The sequence below is a fragment of the Mauremys reevesii genome, linkage group 9 (genome assembly GCF_016161935.1).
Source record: "Mauremys reevesii isolate NIE-2019 linkage group 9, ASM1616193v1, whole genome shotgun sequence".
In the NCBI taxonomy this organism is placed as follows: Eukaryota; Metazoa; Chordata; order Testudines; family Geoemydidae; genus Mauremys; species Mauremys reevesii.
In genome coordinates, this window is record NC_052631.1 from 42654189 (window position 1) to 42679586 (window position 25398).

Below are 25398 nucleotides of genomic sequence, written 5' to 3' on the forward strand. Positions count from 1 at the left end.
CTTTAAGATTAAGCTAGATAAGTTTATGGAGGGGATGGTATGATAGGATAACGGGCTTAGTCAATAGGTCAATTATGTGCCTGGTATGATATAACCTTTTCCAGAGGGTTTGGCTGGAGAGTCTTGCCCACATGCTCGGGGTTCAGCTGACCGCCATATTTGGGGTCGGGAAGGAATTTTCCTCCAGGGAAGATTGGCAATGGCCCTGGAGGTTTTTCGCCTTCCTCCGAAGCATGGGGCAGGGGTCACTTGCTAAGGAGTGGGTGGATCGGCTTATGTGGCCTGCATCTTGCAGGAGGTCAGACTAGATGATCATAATGGTCCCTTCTGATCTTGAATTCTATGATTCTATGATTCTATGAATTTGCATTTAGAAACCTTAAAAAACACAGTGAAAGATTTAAGCAAGATTTTGCAGAAAGAGAAACCCTAGCACTGAACTTAAAAAGGCTAAAATTGGCCTTACAGAAGCTATCTATATTAGACATAAATTGAACAGATATGGCTTACTTGCTGACCCAGATACATTAATGGAACAGTTTAAATGCCCACTCTTAAATCAGATCCACAAAGATTTAAGGTCATGCCAAACTATTTTGTAAATCCATTCCAAATCTATCTCTGTTCAATAAGCCCCTAAGGGAGTTGCTGGAAAATGACCTTGCCTGGCACTGCAAAGGCAGACAGACATCAACAGGCATCTGAACAGTTAACAGAGAATGATCACAAATCCCTGCTGGGCCAGTTTCTCAGCTGCTGTAAACTGGGTTAGCTCCAACCAATGGCACTACAGTAGTTTACACCAGCTGAAGATCTTACCCACTGAGTCATGTTTTGACTCAACATGAGTCCCAAGAAACCCAGAAAGAGGCATAAAAGACTGGACTAAGCTATTTATTTAATTTCTATTTTATCCACCTACCTAAACCCTCAGCACATTAAGCACCACAAAAACAGCTTGAAACATACAAAACATCTCTGAAAAGTCTTACATTTTAAAATCTGTCAGTGAAAACTTCTTAAGCATGAGCAAATCCCCAACATAACCCCTTTGCCATCGCCACTCACTCCCTGGGAGAACAGGTCTAATGAACAGTGTCTCCAAAACCCAACTCTGGGCCCTAATGAATCAAAAAAGGTAGCACGTTCAAGAGAGTGGGACTGGGGAACTCCTTACCAGCAGCTCCATCCTCAGTAAATCCCTGTCTGCCACCCACCGGAGTCAAAGGAGACTGACTTTAGTGGGCACTAGAACTCGGAGTTTTGAATTGCTCAGTATCTGAATGCCAGTGCCTTGGACCAGCAACAGTACTGCACAGGGAGGACTGAGATCTCTCTGGTATGTGGGACCAAAATCATTAGGGTTTTATATGTCAAAGTTAACATTCAACTGCATCCTGAAATTGACTGGTAGCCAGCACAGAGCACCAGTGTGATGGGACCTCTGTGAAATACTGCTTAATTAATACATGGGCTGCTACTTTCTGTACTAGCTGTAGTTTCTTGACGGATTGAAAGCATGGCCCTCAAGGGGACTGTGCTGTAATAATCCAGCCTCCAGGTAGGAAGTCACAGACAAGGCCTAACACCAACCAAAAAGGATGTGAGCTTCTTGCCAAGTGCAGCTGAGAGATATGAGTGAGTCAGGGAGAGAAGGGGAAGCAGTCAGCTGCTCGCCACTTCCTCCCAGCCACTTCCTCCCAGCCTCCCCCTTGCTCTGGGGGAGTAAAGCTGGTGGACAAGAAAAACTTTGCAAGTTTTTTTTTCTTCTCAAAATTTATGAAAAATTCTCTCAAGGTCTGCAACGATTTGAGCAGATCTAGGTGGAAGGACTAGAGGCAAGGGAAGGGGGACCCCGGAGAGCTAGGGCTGCTGCCAAGACTAAGCTCCAAAGACAGGGATAGTTCCAAGGAAGGCAGCAGCCAGCAAAGCAAGGGGACATTTTTTCATAATTTGAGATTTTCCTTAAAATTGTTTTTGAACCAGCTCTAGTTGCCAGACCTGACAGTGAAGTGAGAATGGTGAGCACATTACTGTTTTTCAATTTTTCATCAGTTTTGGGCAAGGAAACAGAAAGCATATACCCTTTAATTTCAAGCACTTGCCAAGGCAGACTCCACTCTCTTCCCAGGGGTACAGTGTAAATGGAAGTTCAACAAAACATGTTGCACCATCAAATTGCAAAACAGAAAGTAAGAAAGATTTTCTAGGTCATGAGAGCCTGCCTCCTTTGCTGTAATAAAGTACATCGAGCCCTGATGTGAGCCAGATTCCATGCTGCCTAGTTACCAGCCAAATTAACATCAGTCATTAGAAACTCTTAACAGAGGTAACATCAAACTAAATACAGGCCAATTCATTTCCTTCTCTCACATTCACTAGCTATGACGTTCAGAAACTATTTGTCTAATAAACCTTGACATGAACATTTTACATGTTTACAGAGCTTAGAGGCATGAAATCACATGGGGTATGTCTACACTACGGGATTATTCCAATTTTACATAAACCGGTTTTGTAAAACAGATTGTATAAAGTCGAGTGCATGCAGCCACACTAAGCACATTAATTCAGCGGTGTGCGTCCATGTACTGAGGCTAGCATCGATTTCCGGAGCGTTGCACTGTGGGTAGCTATCCTGTAGCTATCCCATAGTTCCTGCAGTTTCCCCCGCCCATTGGAATTCTGGGTTGAGATCCCAATGCAAAAACAGTGTTGCGGGTGATTCTGGGTAAATGTCGTCACTCAATCCTTCCTCCGTGAAAGCAACGGCAGACAATCATTTTGCGCCCTTTTTCCCTGGTTTGCCCTGGCAGAAGCCATAGCATGGCAACCATGGAGCCCGTTTTGCCTTTTGTCACTGTCACCGTATGTGTACTGGATGCTGCTGACAGACGCGGTACTGCAGTGCTACACAGCAGCATTCATTTGCCTTTGCAAGGTAGCAGAGTCGGTTACCATCCCTATTGCACCGTCTGCCATGCCATTGTAAATTGGCGATGAGATGACAGTTATCAGTCGTTCTGTACCGTCTGCTGATGTCATGGGTGCTCCTGGCTGGCCTCGTTGAGGTCGGCCGGGGGCGCATGGACAAAAATGGGAATGACTCCCCGGGTCATTCCCTTCTTTATGTTTTGTCTAAAAATAGAGTCAGTCCTGCCTAGAATATGGGGCAAGTGTACTAGAGAACCAGAGAGCACAGCCACTCCGGGTCAGAGCCCCAGAGATCCCGCAGAAATGATGAGCTGCATGCCATTCTAGGAGGTGCCCCTGCAACAACCCCACCCATTACTTCCCTCCTCCCCCAACCCTCCTGGGCTACCATGGCAGTGTCCCCCATTTGTGTGATGAAGTAATAAAGAATGCAGGAATAATAAACACTGACTTTTTAGTGAGATAAAATGAGGAGGAGGAAGCCTCCAGCTGCTATAATAGTCCAGGCAGGACATTAAAAGGTGTGTGTGTGGGGGGGGTGAGGAGCCCAACCTCCCGCTGCTATGATAGCCCAGGCAGTACAGAATCTTTTCTTTAGACATGAAAGGGGGGGGGGGACTGATGGAGCTCAGCCTCCAGTTGCTATGATGAAGACGGTTACCAGCCATTCTGTACCATCTGCCGGGAATGACCAGGAGTTATTCCCAGTGTGGGGTGGTAGGTGACAATTAGGGGTGTGCAGTAGAAGGGAGGTTATTTCTGCATTAAAGAAAGTTCTCTCAGGGTGGCCCAATCCATGATGTGATCTACTTCTCTGGTGGAGCGTCCTTGTTTGGTGAGGGCAGTTTTGAGTCTGTTAAGGTGCATATCCTGAACTTTCTCTGAAGAGCATATTCTATGGTATCTGAGTGTCTGGCTGTAGATAAACTTCTTTGTGAGTCTGGGATGGTTACTGGCTATATGAAGGTAGGTCTGGTGATCTGTGGATTTTTCTGCATGGCATACAGACCAATCCATGGAATCTTAATCAGTGACTCAGATCTGATGGTGGCTCTCAATCTTTCTCCACCATTACCCCCGTTTTCCTACTGGGAGCTCCCTGATACTCTGCCCTCCCATCTAGCCAGGACCTAACTGGAACTCCCCTGTAGGGCTGGTCAGAAGTTTTTCTTTTTCAACCATTTTTTGACTAGACTAAGTTTTTTGTGAGATGTCTATTTTTCATAGAAAAATGCTTTATTCTGGAGTTGGGGGTGGGGAACAACCCACAAAATATTTCAATGTGCAAATGCTGTCAGGGTAGGTGTAATGGGCTGGCAACCACCTCTCGCGAGCACCTTCTGGCTGAATGCATGCGCCTGCAGTCTTTCAGTTTATGGTGACCCCTGTCAGTGGTTTCTCAGGCAGGTTTTCAGTGACTCAGCCCTCCAGCTTAGCCCCAAACACAGTCTGTATGCGAGACAAAACAGACCCCTTCCAGGGTACACAATCCAATAGGGGCCTATCCCGTACCCTCTGTTCATATCTCTGTAGCCCTCTGTGGGCCCAGTCTTTAATTAGTCCCCATACCCCCAGGGCTTCCTCCCAGGGCTCAGACCTTACTCAGTTCCAACAGTCAGCCAAGAGCGCTCTCTCACGCCTCCAGTCCCTGCCAGCAACTGTCTTGGGCTCAGTCCCAGCAGCCAGTCAGTAGCACTATCTTGCTCCCCCCGGTCCCTGCTCGCACTGAGCTGTCCATGGTCCTGCTGCTCTTTCAGCCAGCCAGGAACACAGTCCTCTCTCCTCCAGCTCCAAACAACAACTGACTGTCTTTGGCTCTGCATCTCCTTTTCATATGGCCATACTGGACCCTGATTGGCTGCTCCCCCCTCAGCCATTCTAGGCCACTTGGAGAACCTCTCTTCTGCTCCTCTCTGTGACGGGGTGTGGCAGGACCCTGAGGCCTCCAACAGGTAGCCTCTGAGCCTAATCAACCCCATCATAGTATCTCATAAGAGTTGTAGTTTGGGTGCTTTATGTTCCAGTTCTTCTCTCCAAGCCAGGCTCCCCTGATGGACTACATCTCTCATGATGTACCATGGCCTGGGACTTCAATGCTAAACCACCTCCCCTCTCCAAGAAGGGAAACCATGATCAGAGATGTCATACAACCAGGAACCCCAGCCCACAGAGGAGAACTGGAACATAAAGCACCCAAATGGCAACTCCCATGATGCACCAAGATGGCATTTCCATTTTTAGATTGAATTTTTCAATATTCGAAATTCCACTAAAAAAAAATTTGAAGTTTTATCTTGGGAAAAACAAAACAAACACATTTTTGACCAGATCTGCTTCCCTCCCATTTAGCAGCATATGGACAAAGTGGTCAAGACTCTCAAGTTGAGAACCCCTGATTTAAAACACAGGGATAACATCCCAAAACTAAAACTTTTTTCTGATTAAAAAAATTACATTTTTTGGCAAATTGAGCAGTCTGCTGAGCTTTCTGAAGTGCAAGCAGCAGAAATTGCGTTTTTAAACATTATTGATACATTCAAGAACACTTGTATCAGTTCCTTATTAAAAGAAAGTGGATCTCCAAAATATTATTTTTTAATATACAGTATTTGGCATGGGGACGGGGTCAAAGTTAAAGAGTGTGTCAAAACTGGGTAGTTTTTAAAAAACGTATTTCCTATCTGGGAGTTTGTTTTCTCTACCTCTTTCAACATAGAGAACAAGCTAAAAAATGTGAAACTGACTAGTTATGCTGAAGAACGGACCATACACAGTAAACAATTATAATAGAGATTATCTTCTTCTTGAAACTCCTTCAGTAACAGTAATTTTAATTAATAAATAAATCCACTGCCCATGCTCAATATATGATTTTCAAAGACTCATAAAACTCACTCAAACCCAATTTCCTCTGGAACAAAGCCATTTTGTGAGTTTTGTTCCAATGTTCAGCTACCTTCTAGTTTGCTCACAGGGCCAGGTTGCAAGAATGTTTCCACAATAGAAAAAAGTGTGGGTTTTTTCATCTCCTCACATTCAAGAATGGCTGAACCGTTTTTGCTCAAACTCTTTTTTAAAGATACCTTTTGGCAGAGGCTAAACTGGAAAAATTCAGCTGCAAAGCTGAAAGTTGCAGTAAATTCTGAGTGAGGAAGCAAGAGAGTTGAATGAAAACTATTACATAGCCTTAGCTAGAGGAGCTAGTTCTGCTATAATCTCTTAATGTTTATTTCTGTGAATTGCAATTATTGGGAGGAGATTAAAGCCCTCATTTCAGGGCAACCCATCTCCATGATTATGGCCTACATGCTTTCCTGGATTTACATGAGCAGAACTAGAAAGAAGTGCAGGAGGGGACCGTGTTAGGGATATGATGCTCTCTGGAATAGTTCCTGATTGGACCTATCCCATAAGAAGTTAATATTCCTTCATGGCCTATTCCCACTGGTGGAGATTCCTCTATAGCTGCTGGAAACCCCACCAGGAAATCCAACCAGAACTGGCATCTTCTTGAAAAAAAAAAAATCAGACCCTAGCAGAAACAAATGTTGAACTCCCTTTATGTTCAAGCTGATCCTCCTTGCACTCGAGAAAGTCATACAAGGGGCGCCAATAAAGGACCAGCCACTCTGCTGTCTTCCAAAATTATGAAGTTGGCAAAGGCTCAAAAATCTTTTCATTCTCCTCTTTCAAGTTTTGTCAGGGAATGTTCTACAAAAGCAGAGAAACTGGAGCTTGCTGGGATCCGTATGATCCCTTCAACAACAAAAACCTTCTTGGGATTCAGTCATCAGTGAGGCCAGCAACCAGCATAACTGTGCCTATACAAACATTGAGTATATACAAAGGAAAGCCATGATTTACATTTACCTGTCTGAGGTTCTTCAGTGCCTCCATAACCACAGTATGAGGACCTCACAATCTTTTAATGTAATTATCTTCACCACGCTTCTGTGATGTAGCATGTGTTATTTGCCTCATTTTACAAATGGGAAACTGAGGCACAGAGCCATTAACTTACTTGACAGAGGGCACACAGGAAGTCTGGGGTGGACCAGGGAACTGAACCTGGATCTCCTGAATTCCAGGCTAGTACCCTAACCACTGGCCCATCTCCCCTTGAACCTGAAATACGCTGAACCAGGAATATGCTCAACAGTGTTAGGCTGTGCTTACATCTCCTTTTCTGTGTCCTACATCCAGTGACTAAAAAACACCAGTTTCTTCTTCCCCAGACAATGATGACTTCAGCAATACTCACTGAGGCACCATGTCTAGCAGTAAGAACAAAGAGGGGAAGTGAATCCCAATTGGTCTCAGTTCCTCTTCACCATTGCCACTTCTTTCACTGCTGCATCACGCTGCTCCTCTACTGGGAAATAAACAGGGAAATAAACAGATCCACTAAGATTACTGGGGTTTATGCGGGAACATATAGGAAAACAATCCCCATATCTTGCACTTTTAGAAGGATGCTGATATGAACAGCCTATGGCCACATCTACCACAGGAAGAGAAACACGCCTCAGAAAGGCTCGGGACATTGGGCTATTTTAAACTTTGTTCTGTCTAACAAATCATTTTTAAAAAGGGATCATGTGGTCCTGGCCAGTATTCTGTATCTCACTAAAACAGGGTCTAATGCTCAGGGCTATGTTTAAGCAGTTGCTAAACCTATCATGGCCAGATCAGCTTCTACAGTTAATACACCACAAGCATGCTATTTGCATAGGGCTTTGGTGTGACTCAGACATACAATATTACACATTGTATTTGAAAACCAAATTCTGTCATCTACAAAAGCCGTCTGTATTGAGTTAGATGCTAGGAAATGAAGAGATGGGCTTGAGTTTTACTCTCATTTATTTAGTGCAACCAAACAGAACCCTGGGAGAGAGTGTGTATAATTTTACTGTGGGGTTATAGACCACACCCCTACACGTACACCCACCACTATGGTACCCGAATATCTATTTGAAAAACTGCTAACCATAGGTTTTTGCCTGAGGTTCTCTCAGGCTTGGTCTACTTTAGGAAATTGGGTCAGTATAACTATGTCGCTCGGGAGTGTGAAAAATCCATACCCTTGAACAATGCAGTTAAACCGACCTAACCCCTAGTACAGACAGCCGTGATGGGAGAATTCTTCTGTTAACCTGGCTACCACCTCTCAGGGAGGTGGATTAACTACAGGGACAGGAGATCCTCTCCTGTTGGCACAGGGAGTGTCTTCACCGCTGAAGCAGTTTATGGGTAGACAAGCCCTCAGCTAGAGTATTAAATACATCACTGCACAAAACGTAGTTATACTGCATTCCTTTGAACTGAAGAATCAGTCCCTGAGAAACAACCTTAATGTCCATGAAGAATTGGTTCAATGCAGCAACAGCTGGAAACTGGCCAACACAAAGGGGAAAGGAGTAGGTTCTGTGGTACGCACTCTGCCTCTGCCTTTTTTTCCAAGCAATACTTCACTTTGGGCTTGATCCAAAGCCCACTGAAGTCAACAGAAAGACTCCCAGAGACTTCAGTGGCCTTTGGATCAGGCCCTATGTGTTTAAAAGTATGTAACTTGAAAAAGCAGGTAGATCCTTGTGTGTTGTTAAGGGCAGCAGAAGTTACCCTGTTTTCTTTAGGTGGCAATTCTGTATCTGCTGGTCCAGCAGTGAACAATCTGTCTTTTCATCCTGGCCAAAACTTTGCCATATCTTGGGGCTCTAGTGATACATGTGGGATAAATTCTGCCTTCAGATATACCAGTGAATCCCACCTGACTTGCAGTATAGTTTAAGCAATGGTGTGTTTATTACTCAGCTGAGGTGATGTGAGGAATGAACCTTTAGTTAGGATAGGCTTGCCAGAGAAGAAACATTATATGGGCCAAACCCTGATCCTCCCACTTAATGCGGATGGACCCTGACTAAAGTTCTACCATGGCTCAGTGCCCCCCAAGTCCAACTGGAATCAGAGTATGGCAGTGTCTCCAAAGAGCCACCCAGCCTTGGCTATTCTCCAGGAGGCAGAGTCCCAAGGTAGGTCTATATTTACCTGCCGGGTCGATGCGTAGAGTTCGACTTCTCGGAGTTCAAACTATCACGTCTAATCTAGACGCGATAGTTCGACTCCGCCACCGTCGTTCGCGGTGGTGGAGTTCCGGAGTCGACGGGAGCGCGTTCGGAGTTCGACAGAGGAGCCGCGGACTTCAATCCCGCGGCGTCTGGACGGGTGAGTAGTTCGAACTAAGGTAGTTCGAGTTCAGCTACGCTATTTGCGTAGCTGAACTTGCGTACCTTAGTTCGACACCCCCCCCCCCCAGTGTAGACCAGGCCCCAGACTCCACACACACACAGCCATATGTATCAGTGGGGTCCTCATGGAACAACAGCTGAGGGAAGTGGGGCCTGCCTCAAAGTCTCATTTGGGATGTGGGGTCTCCTAGCATAAAGGACAGCAGGGAAGGCAGCATAATAGTCCTTCTCCCCACCGCCAGGCTCCAGAGCAATCCGCCATGAATAGGGCCCATCAGCCCGAAGAGCCTTCCACCCCTCATCAGGCCACTGAGGTGGGAAGACAGCTGCCAAGCCCTTGCAGCCCCACCCAAAAGCACTAGTGTTTGGAAGGTGAAGCTGCCATTGGGAACCATCACACAGGTCTGCAAGGATTCCTGCTGCCCCAGCGCTGTAGGCAGCCAGCAAAGACTCTTGTGCAGAGAGGAGAGGAGCCTGGATCAATAAAGAGCTAGTGGGATGAATTCCTTGACCCTTCCCCTACTTCACACACACACACACACACACACACACACACGTCTTGATTTGTAACCAACTGCAGTGAGTGCCTATTTGCACAACTTGTTCTGAGTGGAGCCTTCTGGATATAAACTCCTACTTGTTAAGAAAACTGGAGACGGTTTCAAGCCATCCTTCACACCAGCAGCGAATGCACAATTTTTTTTAGTGGTAGCCATGCTACTCGGTTTTTGTTTTTTTCACAAATTTTTTGACACTAAGATTTATAAATTTGAAAACTGAAGAATAACATTAGTCACTTGGATTGTAAACTCTCTGGGGCAGGGACCGACTTTTAGTTCTCTGTTCGTAAAGCGCCTAGCACATTTAAATAAGTTTATCTGCGCAACCTTACAATGGCCCCCTTTTGTATGTATTATCATACCATCTATAATTACGTGGGCATATACAATTTTTTCCACAGGACCCCTGCCAGATTAATATGCTGAATGGGCCCACACTGGAGATGAATCAAAGCTGTGTAGTGAAGACAACAGTTGTCTGTAGAATCCCTGCTTCATTTTTGGCAGAAGTTGGAAAATGTGTCATGAATGAGGCAAGGGAATGCAGAAAGGGGAAGGATGGTTTCATGTTTAAGGCAGTTGAATGCTGCCCTGGGAAACTGGATTCTACCCCTGCCTTGCCGTAGAATTCCCATGTGATGCCGGGCAAGCTACTTAAACCAAATTTTTAACTGTGTTCCTCATTTTCTACATGCCCGACTTCAGCCCCTGGGATCTGATCTGCAGAAGTGCTGAGCACTCACAGCTGCAACTGAAGACAAAGGAAGCTGTGCTTTGAACATATAAATTGCTATATAATGCAAAGTAGCCTGAAAAATCAGGTCTTAGGCACCTCAAACTGGGCACCCAAAATTGGTGGATATTTTTTACCTCCATTTCTCTGTGCCTTGGCTCCCATCCATAAAAAGGGATAACACCCCACCCCCTACACTTACAGGGGTTTTGGGAAAATAAATTCACCAGTGTTTGTGAAGCTGTCAGATAGTATAATGATGAGTGCCATAGAAAAGCCCCGGAAGAAATTAATATTTCTGCCTTCAGAGCAAGGTTTGAATAGAGAGCGGTAAATAAGGCCTACGGCCACATATTGAACAGTGAGGATAAAATATTATTTAAAAGCTTCTCCTTAAGAGAGCACCATCCATTATGTGCCCTGAGTCAGGGAGGGGTTTTGTGAAAAGAAATAGCAAGTGATCATGTAATTAAAGAATGTTATAGTGCCTATGCAGAAGGGGACCAAAACTAAGGCTGCGCAGGCTATATGAATTCTGGCATTTATTAACTTTTGAGTGTTTGATTTTGCAACCTTTATGTTCTTTTACTGCAGGAAGCATTTGTGAATAATTAAAGTATAAATTTAAACAGCTCAACTAATAACACACAGCTATGTACTGTGGACATGATACCATCACTAGGAGAAGATTAACCTTTGCATTTCCTTTTGTGTGCACACGCAGGTATTTACATTCTCAGTTTTAACCAGACACTAATACAGTTAACATTGTTACGGTGCTGCCTGCGCTACAAAATGGAACCTTGTTATAATCAGATCTCCTGATATTGTGGTATATGTAGAGTAGACTGGGCCTGTCTTTAAGCAAGCATACTCCATGGATTGTGTTCACATTTTATGTATTTTTTTTAAATCCTCCACACAGTTCAGATGTACACCTTCATTACTTCTGATTGTCTCAAAAAAAAATAAAATAAAAAAAAGGACTGCAGGGAAAGGGGTCTGCAGACACCAGGCACTGTAGCAAATAATAAAGGTACAAATGCCAAGACCATCAAGGAAACTCTTCCCCCTTCATTAAGACAACTGCTAGGACAGAATAAGAAATGTTTCAGACTGCTGTAATTCATTCCAGTGGAATCTCTCTCATGTAGCTTATCCTTGCACAAAAGATGCTATCAAACATCCAAAATAAGTAATTTTGCGGAAATAAAACCATTTCAGTGGAATATGATGCAAAAACCTTAGAAATCTGAATGCCATTCTATGAATATGAAAGGACTAAAAGGACGCATTCTTCAAGAGCACTAGTTTTTAGTGAAACAGCAGCGAGCCCTATAGCATTCTATCCTTATGGAGAACAGCATATGCAACAGTGCTGGATGGCAGTATATGCAGATAAGACTAATAAACCTAACAAGCTTAGGAGAAACTGAAGGGTTCCCTGCTCCCCTTCAAGTGGAAAAGAGGCTTAAAATTAGATTAAAATACAACCAGCATGCTCCACAGTACACTATAGATAAGTGTTCAATCTGCTGTGACAAGCAAGACAATCTTACTTACTGCTAATTCCTTGCTCTGTACCCTTTGTCTCCCCATCCTCTGAACAGAGACATTCAAGTATCATGGCTCCACCTACCAGCATCAAGCAGGCAGAATATCTGCCAGTCAAGCACTGTGTATACGGCCCCAGCCCACTGCCTTCCTAGCAGTTAGAAAACATCCAGAGTGATAGGAAGAAAGGAGTATAGAGAAAATACAGGAGAGAAGAATGCAGATGGAAAGAAAGCAGAATGTGTGATGTCAGGAAAGAATGAGAGAGAGATGACAAAAGGAATTACTGGTGAGTAATTTTCCCTTGTCATACATCCCTCTTCCATCATATGAACAAAAACATTTGATAGCTGACAAAGGGTGTAGCAAAGGGAGGTCTTACCTTAGCATGTAGCCTGTAGGACTTTACAACCAAAGGAGGCAAAACACATCCAGCTGATGGTCTCATATGCAAGACCTGGGAGATGACCAAGCCTGCACACATGAGATGTGGAGGCTTCTGTCCTTGCTGTCCATGACATGGAAAGAGCCCAGGACAAGTGGTTATGGAGCTGGAGCTGTTTGCTGACCATCATCTTGGTCATCAGCCCATAAAATAAACACCTTAGCTGTAAATATACTAGGCTGTGTTGGCTAAAGTTTCCCACTGTCACTACCACTTTATCACTAGTGGAGCTGAAACAACAAAGGAGGTAGCAGCAATTATTTTACATGATGTTTAATTCAAGTAGGCCTACATTGAACTCTATGGCGTTACACCTGTGTTAGGAAAATCAGAATCAGGCCCGTGATGTTCACTGAAGGAATAAGTCAGGTGACAGCCAAAAGGCCATCTCCTTAGGAGAAAACTGACCATACAGGGGTTATGACAAGAAAATTCCGCTCACCCACCTATATAGCAAAAGTTATCATGACCAAAGAGGCCAACTCATGAGTTTAAGAGGGGTTCCTTCCAGTGGCTCATATGCAGGAGCCACAAGCCCAGCAATATCAAGAGAGATTCCACTGACGAACAACTGAACTGGATCAGTATCACTGCAGTAAGAAGTGGGAGAGTCTCCTGAAACAAACCTATGATCTATCTCTGCCAGCAACAAACCCACAAACAGCAGATTAAAATTAGCTCTGAGGGCAATGACTAAAATCATACATGAAGCCTGCAAGGGGGAAGTGAAATCCACCGTGAAGGGAACCAGCATGGGTGAAGATGTTTCTCTCGGTATCTGAAGCAGGGCCGTCCACAGGATTCAGGGGGCCTGGGGTCTCCGGTGGCTGGGGGCCCCCGCTGCCGAATTGCTGCTGAAGACCCGGCACTTCAGCGGCAGGTCCCAGAGCGGAAGGACCCCCCTGCTGCCGAATTGCCACCTAAGACCCGGAGCGGAAGAAGGCCCCGAAAAACTCATGGGGGCCCCTGTGGGGCCCGGGGCAAATTGCCCCACTTGTCCCCCTCTTCCCCCCCCAGGCGGCCCTGACCTGTAGTGAGGCAGTGTGGCCTCCCTCTGAGTCAGAGAGGGAGGAACCACCCTCCATGCCCAAGTTGGCGGAGCGAGGCCTGCCTCGCTCCTCCTGCCGGAAGGATGTCACCAGGACAGGAAGTATAATGGGCAGAGCCTCCCGCTCAGTTGGAACGGCGACACCGAAGGAGGCAGACGGACTCTGCTCACTCCCTGCCACTGACCCTGCTGCTGAACCCAGTGACGCCCTGCCTGCTGTGGAGCCTGCTTCTGCCACAGACCTGCTGGGACTGCCACAGGCCACCTACCCAGAGGGGCAGCTGACCTTAGTCTGGCTGCAGCTTTGCCTGAAGCACGGCCAGCATGTTGCGGTTGAGATCCCCACTGACTAGTGGCGGACTACTCTGTCACTGTTAGGGCTCTGGGTCAGTGTCCAGTGGAGTAGGGTGGGCCTAGACCCCACCTGCCACTCCACCCCTGGGGTGGAAGCCTCCCCTCATCAGACCCAGTGCCTGTGCTTGTCGGTTGTCCGCTGGAGCTAGGATGCTCACCCCTGGGGTTCATTCCATCTCTGCCACTAGAAACCAGAGCTCATTACCTGCTGGGTTTTCTCTGGCTCTGCTACAAGAGCCCAGGACTAATTGACTGCTGGGTGTGCTCCGGCTCTGCAACAAGAGCACAGAGCTCATTGAATATTGGATGTGCCCAGCCTCTGAAGCAAGAATCTGGGGCTAACTGACTACAGGATTTGCGCCGCTTCTGTCTCCAGAGGCCGGAGCCAATTGACTACTCAGGGTGCTCTGCCTTGAGCTGAAGAGCTTGGATCTACTTATGTCTGTGTTGGCCTGGACCCCTACCACAAGGGCCCTGAGGCCATAGACTAAGGTGGGTGCAGCCCCTGCTTGAAGAGTCCCAGGGCCCTTGACGGTTGGCTGCCCAGCCCATTAGACCGGTCAGGAAGCTAACACCTATGCTAATTCCCCTGCTATTTGGCCGAGGCCCCAACGGCGAAGTGAGGCAGTGTGGCCTCTCTCTAACACAGAGGGGGAGGGACAACCACCCCAGCACTACAATACCCCAATGAACAAAGGTAGGAAGAATTTCACAACATCAGAAAAAATCTCCTGTGAAGCAGCCCCAGTCAGTCTTTACGCTACTTACCTAAACAGTACGTTGCAGGAGACCAGAATTGTTCCCTGGGCCAGGAGAGCCAAATGGAAGAGGAGTTCAAAGGGGGAACCCCAGTATTAGACTCATCGCTTCCAAATAAGCAGCCCATCAGAGTAATGGGTGTCAGGGATCTAGCAATATCAACTCTGACTTTTTAGCATTCTAGGTATTAGGTAAGGGGAGGTAGCCCAGTTCCAAGCCATGCAAAGGTGTCTGTGTCTAGTGCTTTGGGCGCCAAGAACCTAGTGTGGATGCAAAGGAGGTGAATTGGGCTACTGCTAGGGATCTCATCCCAGTCTACATTGCTGTAAAATACAGGGGTTGAGATTCCATTCTCTGGGGATTGTTGATGATGACCATGCACTTCCCCTGATGATCAACCAGTGCAGGGATACAAGACAGGCTTCAGCTCAGACTCCCACGTTCAGAGAGGAGGAGAGGAGTACAACTCCCTTCAGTCTGTTTATATATCACATTAATACAAACATGTAGGAATGGGGGTCCGAAGTGCACAGAGCCCAGTATTCTCCAAGTTTGATGCTTAGCCTCTGCATGGGAAAGGACCACTACTTGAGCTGAGAGGAGCCCAAAAGTGTGGAATCCATAGGGAGACATGTGGGGCAAGTGGGCCCATAAAGCTAAGAAGGACAGTACAAACAGAGGGATATTCTTTGAACAAGGGGACACACTGCCATTGGGCCAAGAAAAAAGGCTGTAGGGGTTGAAGATGTAGCCAGAGTACCAAGCCAATGCAGGATGCCCCTAAGGTGGATGATCTAAGCAATGCTTCAAGATTGCGATGCATACTATTTCAATGCTTTGTAGTCAGTGGATTATTCTTAAATTGAGGGCAGTCAAAAAACTGCCCCAGTACGCCTGTATGCACAAACTGAAAACTAACAAATCTTAGTTATGCAACCAGATGCTGAGGACGATTGCAATGAAAGACGCACAAACAAGGTTAGATTAAAAAGCCTGTGGTTACTGAAATCCAGTCAATTTAATTTACTGAAGGGATTGTGGAGGCAGGTTCTCCAAGAGTAATCAAAGATGTTCTGCATGCAGTTGCACTTTTACCCTTATGCCAACTTCTGCTCTCAGAATCACATCCATGACTTGTACTAACTTTAACAGAAGCTGCCCATTTCATATATGACAACAGAGTTTGGCCAGAACTACCAGCTTAAGGCATCCTGCAAAGAATTATGCACATGCTTACCTTTATGCATATGGGTAAGTCCCACTAAAGACAATGGGATACTCCCATGTGTAAAGCAAATTACACACATGAGTCTTTGCAGGACCAGTCAGGGCCTTTGATAAAAGTTATCATTACTCACTATCATAAAATGTAAAATCCAAGATGCTGTGAAGGAAAAGAAATAGTGAAGCTTGCCATTTATTTTCTATCTGAACAAATTTCATGAGTTCTAAGCATCAGGCATATGATATTTTCTCTAATTATCTATCTAAGATGCACATCGGGCCCTGTAATAGTCCGGTGCTGGGGCCGTGCCCTCTCAGGGGCCGTCGGGAGCCAGGCCGCCTCACTACACGGCCCCAAATCAGTCCTCGGGTTCTGAAGGTCTCGGGGTTCTGCCCCTCAGGCAGGGGCTAAACAAAAGGCACACGGTCACTGCAATGAGCCCCAGCCCTCAGTCAGGGCTGGGCAGCAAACCAGTTCTAAGCTCCGGTTCTTGCAGCCGGAGCTGAGCAAACACAAAGTCAATAAGCCCTAACCCTAGCTCAGGGCGGGGCAGCACACAAGAGTCCCGGGGCTCAGATCCTTTCTGCAGGCTGAGCACCAATAAAGTCAATACGCTAAGCCCCGGCCCTCAATCAGGGCAGGGCAGTGACCCAGCAGTCCTGAGCTCAGCTCCTCTCAGCAGGAGCTGAACCCACAGGGGCACTTGTAAGCCCAGGCCCGCAGTCAGGGCGGGGCACCAAACACTTAGTGCTAGGTTTAGGGCTCCGGTCCTTGCCTCAGGAGCGGGGCAGTAGCACTAGTCTCAGAGCTCAGGTCCTTACCTTAGGAGCTGAGCAGTAATAACAAAGTCAGGAAGCCCAGGCCCTTAGTCAGGGCGGGGCAGCAACACAGCAGTTCTAGGCTCAGGTCCTTACAGCAGGGGCTGAGCAATAATAATAGTTCAGGGCTCAGGTCCTTGCATCAGGAGCTGAGCAATAATAATAGTTCAGGGCTCAGGTCCTTGCATCAGGAGCTGAGCAATAATAATAGTTCAGGGCTCAGGTCCTTGCATCAGGAGCTGAGCAATAATAGTCAGTAAGCCCAAGCCCTAGGTCAGGGCGGGGCAGCAACCAATAGTTCAAGGAGCTCAGGTCCTCGGACAGGAGCTGAGCAACAGCAGGTGCGTGCAGGCTTCTAGGCCTGAGCGCTGGTGTGAGGGGGAAGACTGCCACCCGTACGTGGGGTGGCAGGGGGGGACACAGGCCCACCCACTCCACTGTGTCCCAGCCCGGGGCCCTAACAGCGGCAGTCAGTCTGCTGCTGTGTCGGTGGGGTCCTGACCGAAACACACCGACATTGGCTCTTCCTCTGTCGTAGCCAGACTGGGATCAGCTACCCCCGGGCTACTTCCCATCTCCCCCTCCATGGGTACCTGCTCATAATAATTCGAAGGGGGAGAACTTCGTCGATGACTGGGGAACTTCTCGTATTGCTAGGAGCAGGGGCGGAAGGAGCTGGTCCCACCGGCGAAGGTCCTCCGGGGGAAACCGACGCAACATCCCTTTCAGCGTCCGGTTGAATCTCTCCACTAATCCATCGGTCTGGGGATGATAGACGGACGTTCGGAGTTGCTTGACCCCCATGATTTCACAGACTTGCTTAAGCAGCCGAGACGTGAAATTGGTCCCTTGATCCGTGAGGAGCTCCCGGGGTAGGCCGACGCGGGCGAAGACCTTCACCAGTTCCATGGCAATGGTGCGGGCTGAGATGTTCCGAAGAGGAATGGCTTCGGGGAACCTGGTGGCATAGTCCATCAGAACTAAAATATATTGGAACCCCGTGCTGCTCTTCGGGAGGGGGCCCACCAGGTCCACAGCCACACGTTCAAAGGGGGTTTCCATTAGAGGCATCGGCACCAACGGGGCCTTAGGGGCCCGGGCGGGGGCGGCCAACTGGCATTCCGGACACGAATTGCAATAGTCCTTTACGTCTTGGTACACCCCGGGCCAGAAGAAGCGCCCCAGGATCCGGGCCAGCATCTTGTCGTGCCCGAGGTGCCCAGCCGCTGGGACGTCGTGGGCCAATTTCATGACCGCCCGGCGGTGACACCGCGGCACGAGGAGCTGTGTCCGGATGTCCCCGGTGCGGGGGTCCTTTTCCATGTGATAAAGGCGCTCTTGTCGGAGCTCAAAGTGCGGCCATTGCGCCGCTCGCTGGGAGTCGAGAATAGTCCCATCCACAGAGGCCAGCTGCTCGTAGGTCCGTTGGAGTGTGGGGTCGGCCCGTTGGTCCCGGCAAAAATCCGTGGAAGGTGAGGGATCCTCTCTTCCCCCTCGGGGAGGGTCTTCACGTCCTCCCGTGGGACTGGTAGGGGCGGGGGTTTCCATCTTGTCCTCCCCGGTCCCCGGTGCCTCTCCTCCCAATGCCGGCGTGGCCGGCGGGCTACCCTCGAGGTGGCGGCATAATACGGTGGTGAAGTCGGGCCAGTCCCGCCCCAGGATCACCGGGTACGCCAACCGTGGCGCCAGCCCCACTGTCATCCGCTGGGTGACCCCATCAATGGTCAGTTGAGCCTGGGCACTGGGGTAGGGTCGTATATCTCCATGTATACACTGCAGTGGAATCTTCTCCAGGTGGCCGTCCGCCGGCAGGCCTACGGCCTGGCAGACCAGCGTTTGGCCACAGCCGGAGTCGAGGAGGGCCACCGCCTGGCGACCCTCAATGACCACTGGCACGGTGATCTTGGCCACTTGCGGGCATCGGGCACGGCCTTCCCCGGAGTAGACTTGGCCAAACGCACACTCCAGTTCAGGGCAGTCCCGCTGCAAATGGCCATACTTTCCGCAGGAGAAACAGGGCCCCAGGGTGGCTCGCTCCGTCCGCGACCGGGTCCCAGGGTCTCCCCCGGGGGGGTTCCGGCTGTATCCTCTGGCTGTGGGCGCCGGGGTCCGCGTGGATTTCCCGGAGGGCGCGGCCATCCGGGCCCGGCCCTCTACGCTACGGGAGGGAACACTTATGGCTGCCAGGGGGGGTGGCCCCCTCTTTTCTGGGTTGGGGCGCTCCGTCCGGACCGGGACTGCCCGGCTAGCTGACCCCGACGGGGTCTCAGCCGCGAGGAAGTCCTCCATTAAAGTAACGGCCGCGGACACTGTCGTCGGCCTGTGGCGGAGGACCCAGGATCTTCCCCTCGGCGGAAGTACATGGGCAAATTGTTCCAATACAATCTGTTCCATCAGCTCTTCTGATGTCCGGCGTTCGGGCTGTAGCCACTTTTTGCAGGTCTCCCGCAGTTCCTGAGCCACCATCCGCGGCCGGGCCCCTGGGGGATAGGCCAGGCTCCTAAACCGTTGCCGGTAGGTCTCTGGACTCACGTCCAGTGCGTCCAGAATAGTGGCTTTCACTAGGTTGTAATCCTGGGCCGCTTCCACCGACAGGCCTCGGTAGATCGTCTGGGCAGTCCCCGTTAAGTATGGGGCCAGAATGGTGGCCCACTGGTCCGGGGTCCAGCCTGCGACGACAGCCACCCTCTCAAAGGTGACAAGAAAAGCCTCGGGATCATCCTCGGGCCCCATCTTCATCAACCGAATTGGGGGACTGGGCCGCGGGGCCCCTGCGGAGCCCCCGGGTAGGGGTTCCCCCGGTCGGGCTAGGGCCGCTGCAAGCTGCTGGACACATTTCTGCTGAAAGTCCTGGTGTTGGGTAACCAGATCCGCAATCAGCTGCCGTTGTTGGACCCCCAGCTGCTCTACAACTGCTACTGCTGAAGCTGCTGAGCAGCCAGGTGCTCCTGTTGGTGTCGCGCCTGGGCCGCCTGCTGTCGCTCCTGGCTCTCGGTCATGAGGGCCAGGAGCTGGGATAGGTCCACATCTCTAGCGGGAGGTCTCTCTCCCGCCGCCCCCTTTTCACCGGTGTCTAGAGTTTGTGCCCACATTCTGGGCAGAAAGGTCCTCAGAGAAGGCACCACGTGTAATAGTCCGGTGCTGGGGCCGTGCCCTCTCAGGGGCCATCGGGAGCCAGGCCGCCTCACTACATGGCCCCAAATCAGTCCTCGGGTTCTGAAGGTCTCGGGGTTCTGCCCCTCAGGCAGGGGCTAAACAAAAGGCACACGGTCACTGCAATGAGCCCCAGCCCTCAGTCAGGGCTGGGCAGCAAACCAGTTCTAAGCTCCAGTTCTTGCAGCCGGAGCTGAGCAAACACAAAGTCAATAAGCCCTAACCCTAGCTCAGGGCGGGGCAGCACACAAGAGTCCCGGGGCTCAGATCCTTTCTGCAGGCTGAGCACCAATAAAGTCAATACGCTAAGCCCCGGCCCTCAATCAGGGCGGGGCAGTGACCCAGCAGTCCTGAGCTCAGCTCCTCTCAGCAGGAGCTGAACCCACAGGGGCACTTGTAAGCCCAGGCCCACAGTCAGGGCAGGCACCAAACACTTAGTGCTAGGTTTAGGGCTCCGGTCCTTGCCTCAGGAGCGGGGCAGTAGCACTAGTCTCAGAGCTCAGGTCCTTACCTTAGGAGCTGAGCAGTAATAACAAAGTCAGGAAGCCCAGGCCCTTAGTCAGGGCGGGGCAACACTCAAGAGTCCAGGGGGCTCAGGTCCTTGCATCAGGAGCTGAGCAATAATAATAGTTCAGGGCTCAGGTCCTTGCATCAGGAGCTGAGCAATAATAATAGTTCAGGGCTCAGGTCCTTGCATCAGGAGCTGAGCAATAATAATAGTCAGTAAGCCCAAGCCCTAGGTCAGAGCGGGGCAGCAACCAATAGTTCAAGGAGCTCAGGTCCTCGGACAGGAGCTGAGCAACAGCAGGTGCGTGCAGGCTTCTAGGCCTGAGCGCTGGTGTGAGGGGGAAGACTGCCACCCGTACGTGGGGTGGCAGGGGGGGACACAGGCCCACCCACTCCACTGTGTCCCAGCCCGGGGCCCTAACAGCGGCAGTCAGTCTGCTGCTGTGTCGGTGGGGTCCTGACCAAAACACACCAACATCGGCTCTTCCTCTGTAGTAGCCAGACTGGGGTCAGCTACCCCCGGGCTACTTCCCATCTCCCCCTCCATGGGTACCTGCTCATCGCTGGGCTCGGCAGCGGGGTCCCACACCATGGGCTCCTCGGCGTGCTGAGGGCTGTCTAGGTCGGGCCGCTCCTCCAGACTCGGGTCAAGGGGCCGCTCGGGCCGCTCCTCGGGGTACCGGACTCGGGGCAGGCTCGGCCAGTCCACCTCGGGGTACCTGGCTCGAGGGAGGCTCGGGCGGTCCACGTCAGGATACCTGGCTCGAGGGAGGCTCGGTCCGTCTGTGTCAGGGTACCTGGCTCGGGCAGGCTCGGTCCGGCAGGAGCCCGAGCAGGAGCGTCTGTCCTCTCCGGCCGCTGGGCTCCAACTGACCGCTGGGGCCGGGCTTTTATACTTCCTGTCCCGCCCCTTGACTTCCGGGGGGCGGGAACAGGTGGCGGTAGCTCCGCCCACTGGGGTGGCTGTTCTGGTTCCTCTCTCTCTGGGGCCGTCGGGAGCCAGGCCGCCTCACTACAGGCCCCCATTACCATCGTTATCGGAGCACCTCACCATCTTTAATGTATTTATTCTTACAACACCCTGTGAGGGAGGTCAGTGCTATTATCCCCATTGTACAGATGGAGAGCTGAGGCACACAGAGGCTAAGCACAGTCATACAGGAAGTCTGTGGTGAGGTAGGAACTGCACCCAGGTCTCCCAAGTCCCAGGCTAGTGTGCTAACAACTGGATTCAATGTAAATTAGAGAAATGTGACCCTCAAAAGCACCGGATACTCAAGGACTCTGAACTAAAAACTAGCCTGTACATTTCACTAGGACAAGTGACAGAAAGACCAGATTCACTGCAAGTCACAATATTTCAGTATTTCCCCTTCTGATCCTGTCTAGGGTTGGAAAGATTAGAAGCATCCTAAAATGACTGACCTTCCACTAAGACTCACCCTGATTTTTGAGCTCCTGGCTCCTGTGAATGAAGTCCATGATAAAGCATAAATTCATATAAACTGACTCAATTGATACTTGGCTGTATGAGGCATACTGCTGAGGTTCATAAGTAAAACACTTTTCATTTCATTACTGGAAGCCAAATATCAATCTACATCTTTCAGGCTACCTGAGCAATAGATGCACTACCCAGCCTGCCAGAGTCCAAGCTACTTATTCTCTGGGGAGAGGGGGAAGAGACAAAAAGCAAAACAAAAACTTCAACACGTGAAGTTTAGGAATTTAAACCCTAAGAGTCAGGAAATTCCAGAGTGAAGGTTCTCACAGTAATCAGCTCATCTTCAGTGACATATTGTTCTGAGCAGTCTATGTAGTCAGCCCCCACTCACCCATGCATCACTCTTAAAAGTGGTGATCTTCAAACACAGCTCTTACTCCTCCTCTGAGTTGCCATTCCCTCATTTCTCACTACAGCCCCTGCCTTATGCACATTCCACAGGCAAAAATGAGGAGGCTAAGTTCATTAAAATTATTCTCTGTAAATAATTTGCTTGGCTCTAGTAAAATAGATTTGGCTTCCTTCTCTCCTCCTCCATCCAAGCAACTGGGGCAAAAAAATGCATAACATAATATGAAACACCTTTCTTTTTCCCCACAGTGATGAGGGTGCCAAGAAGAGAGAGAATACTGCATTGTGCCAACTGAAAAAGAAATTTCAAGGGAAAATTCTGCCAATAAGCTGTAAGTTAGTGGGAAGTCATTCTAGAGAATGTTAGGTTATTTTTATATGAATACTTTGATTATCAAAGTCTGAAAAGTGACTGTTCAAGTTGACAGTGTCTCTTTAAGCAACTTGCCAAGGTCACATAGCAAGTCTCTGGCACAGCCAGGAAAGAATACCAGATCTCCCAAGTCCCATCCTAGTCCAGTACCTTGACCACTAGTTTTGCCATTCAGTTAGGAAGTCTTGCACCAGATCCAACCAATAATAACATGTGGTTTGTGGTATTCAGGCTGCTCTTCATTAACACTGCCTCAGATATATTAAAGCTTAATGATCAGGGATGAAGAATTGATTCTTTAAAATTAAAAAAGGATGCAAAGGTTGCCAAACATTTCGAACAATCCTGCACTATTAAACCCAGGCATGGATTTCAAGGTTTAAAGCAGTACTCCCCAAAATGAATCCAACATAAGTATGCAAGACCCATCAAACACCAACCAGATATCCTGCTGGGAAAACTAACATCATAAGGAGCCAGGCACAGTGTAGGCATTATATAAGTTTCTCCAGACAGCTCAGCCTCTGGCAATGCACCTCAGTTCTGACTTGCAGAACCCCTTGATGTCTATGTCATCCTGAGTCTCTACTGGGGAAAAATAGTTGCAGACTAACAAATACAAAATAGACCCCTGAGCCTGCCAATCCTATCCCTGCGGCAAACCCCAACACAAACAGCCCCACTGATTGCAATAAGAGTCCTTGCAGGCACCAGAAGTAGGTCCACATTTTTTGGTTACAGGATCACGTATAAACAGGAGTGCAAGTAGGGGGTACCCGCCAATACACAGTACCAGCAAGAGATTTTTAACAGGTATGGAATATCGGAAAGACTTAGGGCTAGCTCCCCGCTACAGAGAGTGGGTGGAATGGGGCTGTGCTCTGCTCCTTAAAAGAGCAGAACATGGCTAGGGAGGGCATTCATTCTTTAAATGGCTTTGTTTTTAAGTTTGTTAGCATACTGTGACAAAGTCCCTCTTCTACCTTGGTGGGTCCTGCGCTTCTTGGCAGATTTGCTCACCTCAGTGATCTTCCCCTCTGGTGGAACCCACAGTCTGGATCAACTCCTCCTGTGTCTGATCAGGAGTTGGGAGGTTTGGGGGGAACCTGGGCCCACCCTCTACTCCGGGTTCCAGCCCAGGGCCCTGTGGAATGCAGCTGTCTATAGTGCCTCTTATAACAGCTGCATGACAGCTACAATTCCCTGGGCTACTTCCCATGGGCTCCTCCAAACACCTTCTTTATCCTCACCACAGGTCCTTCCTCCTGGTGTCTGATAATGCTTGATTGTATGATAATTCCTCAATCCTCCAGCAGCACACCCTCTCAGTCTCAGCTCCTTGTGCCTCTTGCTCCCAGCTCCTCACACGCACTTCTCTCCTCTGGCTCCTCCTGCTTGACTGGAGTGAGCTCCCCTTTTTATACCAGGTGCCCTGATTAGCCTGCCCTGATTGGCTGCAGGTGCTCCAATCAATGTAGCTCTCTCCGGTGCCTTCTAGAAAGTTCTTCTCCGGTGCCTTCTAGAAAGTTCTTAATTGGCCCCAGGTGCCTTAATTACCCTGGAGCAACTGCCATTTTGGTTCCCATGGTACTAGGGATTTGCTTAGCCTGGGGCTAACATACCTGTTCCTGAGTACTTTCCTGTAGCCATCCGGCCTTGCTCCATCACAATACGTATTGTGCTGTTATGTTGGTCAGGAGTCCTCAAGAGGGGAGGGAGGGGGATTAAAGGTGTTTAAACAGTGTTTTTGATTGTTTCTCCCCATTGGTCTGAATTATATTTGATATCCATACTGCATCACATCAAGTCCAAATCATTAGAGGAATGCCTCTGCTTGCACTGACCAGAGGATGTTTGGATTCTGATATCAGCCCAGTTCTGCAGCCTGACGGGAATCAGGTGTTGTCCCCAGTGTAAACATAGAATTCTTCTTTGCAGCCAAACTAGTCTAACATGCATTTTGTTAACTGGAGCATCAAAACAAAGAAAACAAATGCCCCATGCTTTGTGGGTGAGAGTACTATAAGTGAAGATTATAATGCCAGACGCTGACGGCCTTAAACCAGCCACCTCAGGAATCTGCCAAGAAGTTTGCTGAAAATATGTTCCTCATCTTAGCAACGGAGCTAAGACTTATCACACCTCTGCCCACCTTTATTCGAATGAAGCTCCTTCTGATCTGATAGCTCAGGCATTGTCAGTTTCATCCAGAACAATTTACAAATTTGGAACCTAATCCTATAAACCCTTAATCATTTGATCAATCCCATTGAAGACCATGGGATTATTTGTATGACTATGGACCACTTTTGTGGACTGGTAAGAGTTTCAGGAGTCTGTTCCTATAAAGGAAGTTGAATCCCCCATTGAAATGCAATGTTTGGGTACACCACCATAAAGCAGTTTAGGATACAGTTCTACTTAAAATTTGTCTTTTAATAAGTCATACATATTCTTAAATGGCTCCTCACCCAACTCCCATATTCCATATAAACAGATTGAATACTACATATGTGGGGAGAAAGTGAGTAGTTAAGCATGTTGATGTTTGTATATACAAAGGGAGGTATCAGAGGGGACGGGGAGAGCATGGGGGCCCCAAGCTGGGGGCAGGGTCACATGGAGGGTCATGTGGGGAGGTCACGTGCCCCCCTTGTGGCCCTCCCATGAGTACAGTACCAGCAAGAAATGATTTCTACTTGCACCACTGGGTATAAAAGAGAGTCAAGCATTAACCCATCAACTACTCATGTCAGGAACAAAACAACATCTCTTTTCATTCAAATTATATGGAACTACACTTACTTCCTCCTGAAAGAGGATAAGGTCCCA

At 48.8% G+C, this 25398-nt stretch overlaps 1 protein-coding gene across 6 annotated transcripts in view; it reads right to left on the reverse strand.

The window, feature by feature from the left end:
• ST6GAL1 (ST6 beta-galactoside alpha-2,6-sialyltransferase 1) overlaps positions 1-25398 on the reverse strand; it is a 123719-nt gene that overhangs the window by 54776 nt on the left and 43545 nt on the right. Inside the window, exon 1 of one of the 6 annotated variants that reach the window (XM_039488225.1) lies at positions 12412-12432. The exons of 3 other annotated variants lie outside the window; for them this stretch is intronic. The gene's annotated coding sequence lies outside the window, so the exon portion shown is untranslated. Of the gene's footprint in view, positions 1-7195; positions 7303-12038; positions 12058-12411; positions 12433-25398 lie in introns of those variants that run through there. 2 more of the 6 variants (XM_039488226.1, XM_039488224.1) reach the window with 2 other exon arrangements.